This window comes from Octopus bimaculoides, chromosome 4, assembly GCF_046866305.1.
Source record: "Octopus bimaculoides isolate indiv1 chromosome 4, ASM4686630v1, whole genome shotgun sequence".
Taxonomy (NCBI): domain Eukaryota; kingdom Metazoa; phylum Mollusca; class Cephalopoda; order Octopoda; family Octopodidae; genus Octopus; species Octopus bimaculoides.
Genome location: NC_142931.1, coordinates 73,101,617 through 73,110,908, shown reverse-complemented (window position 1 = coordinate 73,110,908; position 9,292 = coordinate 73,101,617). Strand labels below are relative to the sequence as shown.

Below are 9,292 nucleotides of genomic sequence, written 5' to 3'. Positions count from 1 at the left end.
TAATTTTGTTAATGATCTAGAAGGTACAGTACTTGCAAAGTTAGAAAGAAAATGTAGCGAATTTGTTATTGTTTCTACTGTTGCTGCTGAGGTTCTGCTTTGCACAAACTCTGTTTTAACAGAGTAGATGTATTATCATAGAAATTCTAGCACGAGCCATGTCCTGTTGTTGTTAATCTTTAGTTTTGTTTTTTAGGAATAGTACATATTATCCAATGCCATCTATTTTAATACTAATCTTTGTGATAAGCTTAAAAACAGCAGTGATCAGACATTCAAATTTTAATCTGACAGAATATATATAAAAAATATAATAGATAGAATATTGTTTGGATCTTGGATGTTCTGCCTGCATCCCTTGAAATATCATCTGCTTGACAGAGACCCGCACACATCAGCAAATAATTTGTTTGCTGATTTTTTTTAAAGGAGACCTCATATTCTTGTTAGATTCATGAGTCTTGCGAGGCAGGTTTTAATAAGAGCCACAAAATTGAGTCAAAACATGAAGGTGTCTCAAAATTCCCTTATACTAGTAAACTGATGAACTTGCAGAAATGAGTATCTTGTCTTCAAATTTAACCCTTGGGAAATATTTGTAGCTAGTTCTAGCTTTCTATCCCAACACTGAAAGTCATCGTGGCCTTTGAAATAACGGCTCAACTTTCCTCGTCAATAGGGTAAGTTCATCCAGTTTCTGGGATAAGTTGTGCCACAGACGGGTAAGTTGATTAGAACCCCAAATAAAGATAACTGACGTACAATAACCATTTTTCTGCCTGAAAAATATATTTAATGTAACTACAACACTGAACGAAATGATAACCTTGTGCTCATGGTTATAGCAGTCAGTAAAAAACAAATTAACTCATAGAGAAGTCGAGATTGTCGTCTTTAGTAAGAAAAGTCAACTCAATTCAGCTGCCACAGCTTCAAGTCAAAATTAACCAAAAAGTATCACAAATACACCCAGAAATTCAAGTCCGATTAAGGCACAATATCTTGCTCATCAATGACAACTTCATTTTGATATGAGACTAGATGTCAGAAATCAAGTCAATTAAGTTTCTACACTGATTAGTCACAGTTAAACACATGCTGACCAGAGCAACTGGCAGAACTGACAATGTTTTCAAGCTGTGGCAGCTTATACTGAATGTCTTCCAGTTTAAAGCCTGCTTCAACCTTTGTGTTTGGAACAAACACTGGGTTGTCAGGTCCAATTCTTCGAGCAACCTTTTGCAGGAAGGCATCTTCAAACAGAAATTCCTTTCCATTGAATACAATAACCTGAGCAAGTAATACACAAATCGTGATTTACCAGAATATTTGACAACCACAAAGTCACGTTCATTGATATCAGTGTCACTGTTCACGTCTGATTTGTCATCGTACTCAACTTCTGAATTATCATCTGCCTCATTGGAACTAGGAGTTTTGGAGTTTAGAGAACAAGCTTTTTTCCCCTTTAGCTTTGAAGAAACATCTCTTTGGCTTCTTGGTAGATGCCTTCCGTTTGTGGTTTTCAGATACGGCTACAAGCTCTTGGCGTTCTGGGATGTCAGTCAGAATCTTTATGCTGTCATTTTTGCGACCAGCTTTCTTTTGTTTACTCGCTCTTGCTTTCGGAAATCGGTGAACATCAGATGGTGATACGTATGGACGAGGCATGACATCCTGCAGATTGGGTGAATCAGGATTGCCGGAGGTGAATGGTTTAACGTCATCTGCTCGTTGTGGATAGACAACATCACTTGACAAGTCAGCAACTGGAGTCTTATCTAGTTGCCTGGCATTTTCAGGGGTGGGGTTCACTTTGGTGCCATCTGCAGCAGCATCTTCTTGCTCACAAGAGGGAAGGAGGGGCAAAGCGTGTTCCACTAAAGATCTTCCTGTTGAATGAATGGATATCTGTCACTTCAAATAATGTCCGATGGCATCGGGAGCATCATTTTGGCTTCGTTCACTAGAGTTGAAATTTCGAAGATTGTCTTAAAGTAGCCTATATATTGTTCGATCGAGAGGCTGAAGGTTACGTGAAGTGTTAGGTGGTATCATCAGCTGGAAAATACCATGAGACCTTGCAGTGTTAACAGCATTGTGAGAGATATGTGGGTGTCATGGTTGTCTGAACTTCCTGAGGTGTCTTCACATATACACATAACCTATCCTATACATCATTTATGTGAAAGGTTATGTCAAGCGTTGGCACCCATACCTGTAGTAACAATTGTTATCTGATAGCTATATCACATCTATGTTGCATATGGAAGAGAAATATGCACTTGCCTGTTTCACACATTTTTTACTTTTATGGCTAAAAATACGATTTTTCGCTCAGTAACATTAGTTTCTATTTCAATCTAGAAAACGATATGGTGGGGTTTGAAGTAATGCAATTTGTCATCCGTAAATGGCATTACAGCTCTGGTTGACTCATTCATAACTGGCTGGGAGGTAGTGACTCAACTTAACCCTATGGTCGACTTTCCCCGCCTTTCCCTACATTCACTTTAAAAAAAATTTAAATTAGATTTTGGTTGACATGAACCATCGCCAGCATATTAGTGCTAGTAATTATCCTTATTTAAATATTATAACTCCTACAGTTAGCTGTCTCTTATCTCGAGTATGTCAACAATTCTTTCGATGGAAAGTTGTTGGTTTGAGTGTGAACGCTAATCTCGTGAGTTACTTAGGTTCTTAAAAATATACTCTATATATTTTTAGTAAGTATATATTTTTCACTCAAGCAGCAGTAAAGTTTAGTTATTTTAAGATAATATACTGATTTAACACTTGAAATAATACTGTTTTGACCTTATTGGACAATCGATCAATTACGATGACTTTTAAAATCACAGAAACTCTTCTCAGTGGGATAGTCTACATATCAGTCAATAAATTACTGATGTTAATTACTCAGATACGTCCACCATATGAAAAATAATAGTGTTAATGTAATGAACATTAAAAAAAAAAAGAAATACACTGTGAAGGAGAGATAGTTTTGGCTTAATGACTAATGCTATCTTAATCCATCCAGGTTAAATCGTAACATGTTATTGGCACTTTATCTTCATGGTGATCAGAGAGTTCACTTTAGCCTCTAGACTCGCCTGACTGATGCACCGAAGACTAAATTAGTCTTCGCCTACAGCAGGTTTCCACACACGGTACCTTGTCAACAGCGCCCACCTTCAGTTAGCTTCAGCCGATATGGCTACCTTACAAGTGGCATTTTTTCAATTGTTTTGGTTTGAAACAAAACTTCAGCAACAGAGTGGACAAGGTAGGAAACTTCGGCTCTCAGAGGCAATAGAGTAAACGACTGACTACCGATTTTAGCTTTGTTCAGTTGGTGACAAATGTCAAGTTTGTCCTCCCATTATTCTTCGCAGAAAACTAAACATGATTGAATATATTAATTAACTGAGACTTTACTCAACCCAAAGATATATTTGCGATTGAGTCAACAAAGAAACTGCTATACAGTCTGTTGACATACTATGAATAGCAGTCAAATTGCCCTCAAATCTTCGTAAAAAAAAAGATAAAATAAAACCCTGGATAATGTAATCCTAGATACAATATATCTGATAAAGTTAGAAAGAATAATTATGACTGAAATTCTTTGATCATAGTTTTGCTCAATCAGTGCTGACCTGTGGCTAAACAACAACGATAACAATGTGTTTGAGCTACTAAAACAGAAAAGATTTGCAGATCAAATAACCGCGATGATCTCACCCTAGTTCTAATTATGGCATGTTAAGTGCTTTCACATAAATTCATTACATGATTCACAATATTTCAGTGCTCATTAAAAGTCATATGATATGAGCAATGTTTGTATGCCTGAAACTTCAGGAAATTGCACTTCAGCCATGTAGCAGATGTAAGCAAGTATTTCAAATATCAGAGAGTTATTTGTGTATAAAACACGCTTTTCGTTCGTGATAGTATTTCAAATTGTTTGAACACGCAGCACAATAAATGCATTTTAAATATGCAAGTATTTGAATGGACAAATGAACTGATCAATCAGAGATCACAAGTGTAGATCGTAGCTGATAGTTAGTTATTCATTTAAGATGTTTTCAGGGAGAAACTTAAATCGAAACTGACAAATTTTATGGTTCACATAAACTCAAGATTGTTTTAAAATGTTAAATGGGGATTGGAATAGTTTTTAATGTCTCGTTTATAGCGACTTGAGATTGTTTAAAGATATTAAATATCAGCGCAAATGTTTGTGATATATGGCTCACGCTGAATGAAGGTTATTTAAAGATATCAAATGGCGCAGCAAATGTGTACAAAGTATGGCTCAGAGCAACTCCAGGTTATTTACAGATATTAAATCACTGGTAAAGAGGATTCTAAGTCTTGCTTCAAAGCATCTCAGCATTAGTTAACGATATTAACTGACAGTCGTAAAAATCTATTATATATGGGTCAGAACAAATCAAACATGTTCAAAGCTTTAAAATATGGGACGTTAAGGTGTCTAATGCTAGGAACACAGCAATTGAAGGCCGTTTAAATATACTAAATGACAGTCGCGAATATTGGTGGTTTAGCAGAATAGATAGAATTTCTTACGATATATCTTGTGGTATTTAGTTACGTCCGTTTACATTCGAAGTTCAGCTAACGCTGGAGTTAACGCTAGCTTCGAGTATTCTAAGTCAACAAAAAAGGGATGCCATTCAAATATTGGGATCAACGTAATCAACTGTACGCTTACTCCAAAACATCTGCAACCTAGAGTCTATTTTAGAAATGATTATTAATACGATGAATTGTATTATTATTATTATTATTATTATTATTATTATTATTATTATTATTATTGTTCAGTAGTTTTATTTTTATAACGTGCTTTCACTTCACTACCGAGCGCAGCTCTGTGCGCCTTGGGTATGTGCTGTGGTTTGCTGTGGTGCTCTTATGTTTACTGTATTGAAAGTGTTTTGCGTAGAATGTGTGCAGTACCCAGTAGTGCAATTTTCTGTATGTTATATATATTTGTAAGTCCTGGTGTTTTTGTTATGTATTTGTTTGAATATTTTTTATTATACCTAAGGCACTTACTATGATAGGAATTGTTTCTGTTTTTAGATTCCACATTCGAGTGATGTCTATTTCCAGGTCTTTGTATTTTGAAAGTTTTTTCCATTTCTTTTAGAGAAACGTTGTCATCTGCTGGTATTGATACATCAATTAGAAAGCATTTTTTTCTTCATGATCTCTAACAACTATATCTGGTCTATTGGCCTTAATTTCTCTATCTGTGTGTATTGGCATATCCCAGAGTATGGTTGCTTTCTCGTTTTCTGTGACCTTATCTGGCGTGCGTTTATACCATCTTTTTTCTGTTGTTATTCCATAGTGTTGGCATAGCTTCCAGTGTATATAGGTCCCAGCTCTGTCGTGTCTGTGAATATATTCCTTCTTAGTCAGGACTGGGCAGCCAGAGATAATATGATTTATTGTTTCTTGTCCATCTCCACATATTCTACAGTTACTTGTTATGCTTCTTTTCATGATATGTTTTTGGTAATTTCTGGTGGGGAGGCTTTGGTCTTGTGCAGCAATTAAAAATACTTCAGTCTCTGCTTTGAGTCCTGAGCTTCTCAGCCATTGCTGGGATGTTTTTTCTGTCTATTTCTTTCGCATTTAGTTTAGCCCAGTATTTACCATGTAGGGGCTTTTCTTGCCATCGTTTTATCATGGTCCGTTGCTGTTCTAATTTTAGTTTGGATTTCATTTGTTTTATAGCTTTTGTTGTTTCTTCTTTTTCTTCTTCCTCTTCTTCTTCTTCTTCTTCTTCTTCTTCTTCTTCTTCTTCTTCTTCTTCTTCTTCTTCTTCTTCTTCTTCTTCTTCTTCGTATTTGTTAGGTAGATTGATTTCTTGTTTGTATTTGTCAGCTTCCTTAAATACTGAAAACAGTTTTGTGTTTTGCTCGTGTTTTGTGGCTGTTTGTATTAGTTTCCCTTGCTTCTGGAGTAGGTATTTTTGTAGTCCTATGGTGGTTATTTTATAATAGTTTTCTAGCTGTATAAGACCCCTGTCACCTTCTGTGCGTTGTATATATAGCCTTTCTATGTCAGATTTTGGGTGGTGCATCCTATATCCTGTCATTATTTTTCTTGCTTTCCTGTCTATTTTACATATTTCATTTAGTGTCCAGTTAAGGATGTTGTAGCTGTAGCTTATAACTGGGACAGCTAAATTGTTGATACCCATTATCTTGTTTTTAGCATTGAGCTCTGTTTTTAGTATTGATCTAACTCGTCTATAGTACTCTTTCTTTATTTTTTCTTTCATTTGTGTATGTTGTATCCTATCTAGTTCATTATTATTATTATTATTATTATTATTATTATTTTATGTTTGACTTTTGTTTTGCATTTGTACAAGTTGGATCCAAGTCTCACCCAGAGACCTCAAGAGACAACAAGTTAGAAGTTCATGTAGGTGTTATGCCTAGGGTACCATATATTTGGATTTGTACAGTTTTGTTCTAGTGAATGTTTAAGAAACCATAAGAAAATTATGTTTGCTTTAAAATTTGAGATCACATAGACAGTATTTTACGTAGGATATGGGCAGTTCCCATGAGCACTATCTTTTGAACTTCAGCCATTTTGGGGTTTCCTGGTATCTGAGCTAGGTAGTAATCAGCCCGTTTCGCTGTCATTCCCAGGGCACCTATGACAATAGGTATTGTTTTCGTCTTCAGATTCCACAGTTTGCTCATTTCTATTTCAAGATCTTTATATTTGCTCAGTTTTTGGTAGGTCTTGACAGATACGTTTATATCGATTGGGACAGTCATATCAATGAGGAGGCATGATTTTTGTCTGAAGTCTTTCAGTATGATGTCTGGCCTATTTGCGTCTATCTTTCTGTCAGTTTGAATGGTGAAGTTCCAGAGGAGTGCAATGTGATCATTTTCAAGTACTGGGGGTGTTTTGTGTTCCCACCAGTTTTTATCATGGGGCAAGTCCAGGTTTTTGCATATTACCCAGTGAATATACTGTGCAGCTCTATCATGCCTGTTGAGATACTCTGTAGGCGCAAGCAGACTGCACATGGAGACAACATGATCGATGGTTTCATTTTGTTGTTGGCATATACGACATAATGAGGAGCTGCCGTTCTTTAATATGTTGGCCTGGTAGTTCTTTGTAGGTAGGCATTGATCTTGGGCTGCTATGATAAACCCCTCTGTTTCTGATTTCAAGCCAGAGGCCATTAGCCATTGCTGGGTAAGGGCTTTGTCAATAACTGCATTATTCGCTCCCTTTGGGTATTTGCCATTGAGAGGTTTTCCATGCCATTTTTCAGTCATAATATCTAAGGCAGCAATTTTAGCACGGGTTTTCAAGCGCTTAGCTTTTTCTACAGGTGTTTCTGGTTCGTCTAATTCTTGAATTTGTTGCAATTGGAATTCACTTAGATATTCCTTTGCCTGTTTTGTTACTGAGTAAGATGCTTTCTTGCTTTCATGTTTTAAGACAAGTTTTAGCATCCAGTCCGCAGAGATTTTCAGATAGGTGTCTAGGCCAATTGTGGCTACCTTCATTGATAATGCCAGCTGTAGAAGTCCTCGGCCTCCCTCTTTTCTTGGCAGATAAAGACGTTCTATATCTGCCTTAGGGTGGTTCATTCTTTGCATTGTCAACAGTTTTCGTATTTTTCTGTCAACATTACATATTTCAGTAATTGACCAGTTAACGATATTGAAACTGTTAGTCACGACTTGTATGGCTAGAGCATTGATCGCTTCGATCCTGTTTCTCGCGTTCAGCTCTGTCTTCAGTATTGCTCTCACCCTGCAATAACATTCTCTTCTAATCCTTTCCCTCATCACTGAATGCTTGATATTGTCCCCTTCAATTACCCCTAGGTATTTGTAGCTCTCCGCTGGTTCTAACTCTTTTATGACATTTTGCTGGTCAAGGTTCACATTAGATGTTTTTGTCATTAGGGCTAGACAGAAGATGAGTCGTGATAGTGAGTCACCCTGGTAAATGCCACATGAAATTCTTACATCTCCAGCATTTAGAGATTCATTGTCATTGTTCAACGTGATCTCATACTTACAGATAAAAAGTTACGCAGAGTAGGAGCTATTTAATACATTTCCAGACATTTCCTAATCCAGCTATGTGGTAGCCTATCAAAGGCCTTTTTGTAGTCTATCCAGGCTATTGACAAGTTTTTGTGTCGCTTGTGACAATCTTCTAAGATCATCTTATTGATGAGTAGCTGATCTTTACAACCATAAGATCCACGTTTACATCCCTTTTGCTCATTAGGGAATATGCTACTTTCTATTAAAAAACTATAGGTGTACTCGGTTAGGACAGATGTTAGCGTCTTATACATTGTTGTTAAGCAGGGTATGGGTCGATAATTTTTTGGTTCGTTTGTTTCCTCATTTTTTGGAAGCAGGAATGTTAAACCATTGTTAAACCATGTTATTATTATTATTATTATTATTGTTATTATTGTTGTTGTTGTTGTCGTTGTTGTCGTTGTTGTTGTTGTTGTTGTTATTTATTATTATTATTATTATTATTATTATTATTATTATTATTATTATTATTATTATATACGCAGAAGGGTAGAAAACTGGCACAATCGTTAGAGTGTTGGACATGATAGCATGCAGTATTTCTTCCGGCTCTTTATTTCCTAGTTTCAAATCACACCACAGTCAACTTTACCCTTCAATTCGGGTTCATTGAAATACAGTACCAGTCAAGTATTGGGTTCCATAGCATCGACTAAAACTTCCAGTTAAAATTGCTTCATAATTTGGCACAAGGCCATCAATGTTTGCGTAAAGAGTTAGTCGATTGCTTCGACTACAGTCCTTCACTGGTACTTTATTTTACTGACCTCGACACGAAGAAAAGCAATGCCGACTGGGGTGGTATTTGAATTTAAATTGTCAATTGTCTGTACAAATGTTGCAAATCGTTTTGCCGGTGCTCTGAACTTCTACTAGCTCTTACCACCTTAGTAATATTCCTTTCTACAAGGTCTGCAATTTTGCGGGAGGGAGATAGATAATTACAGTGACCCCAGCTTTCAATTGGTATTTATATTATCGACCCCAAAAGGATTGGTATGACGAAGTAGACATCGGCGGAATTTGAACTCAAAACGTAAGGCTGATGCTGCTAAGTATTTTCTCCGGCGTGCTAACGATTCTGACATTTCGCTGGAGTAGTAGTAGTAGTAGTAGTAGTAGTAGTAGTAGTAGTAGTAGTA

General features: G+C 36.4%; 1 pseudogene; it reads right to left on the bottom strand.

The window, feature by feature from the left end:
- Positions 1 to 1,077: 1,077 nt before the first annotated feature.
- LOC149136079 (uncharacterized) overlaps positions 1,078 to 9,292 on the bottom strand; it is an 11,463-nt pseudogene continuing 3,248 nt past the window's right edge.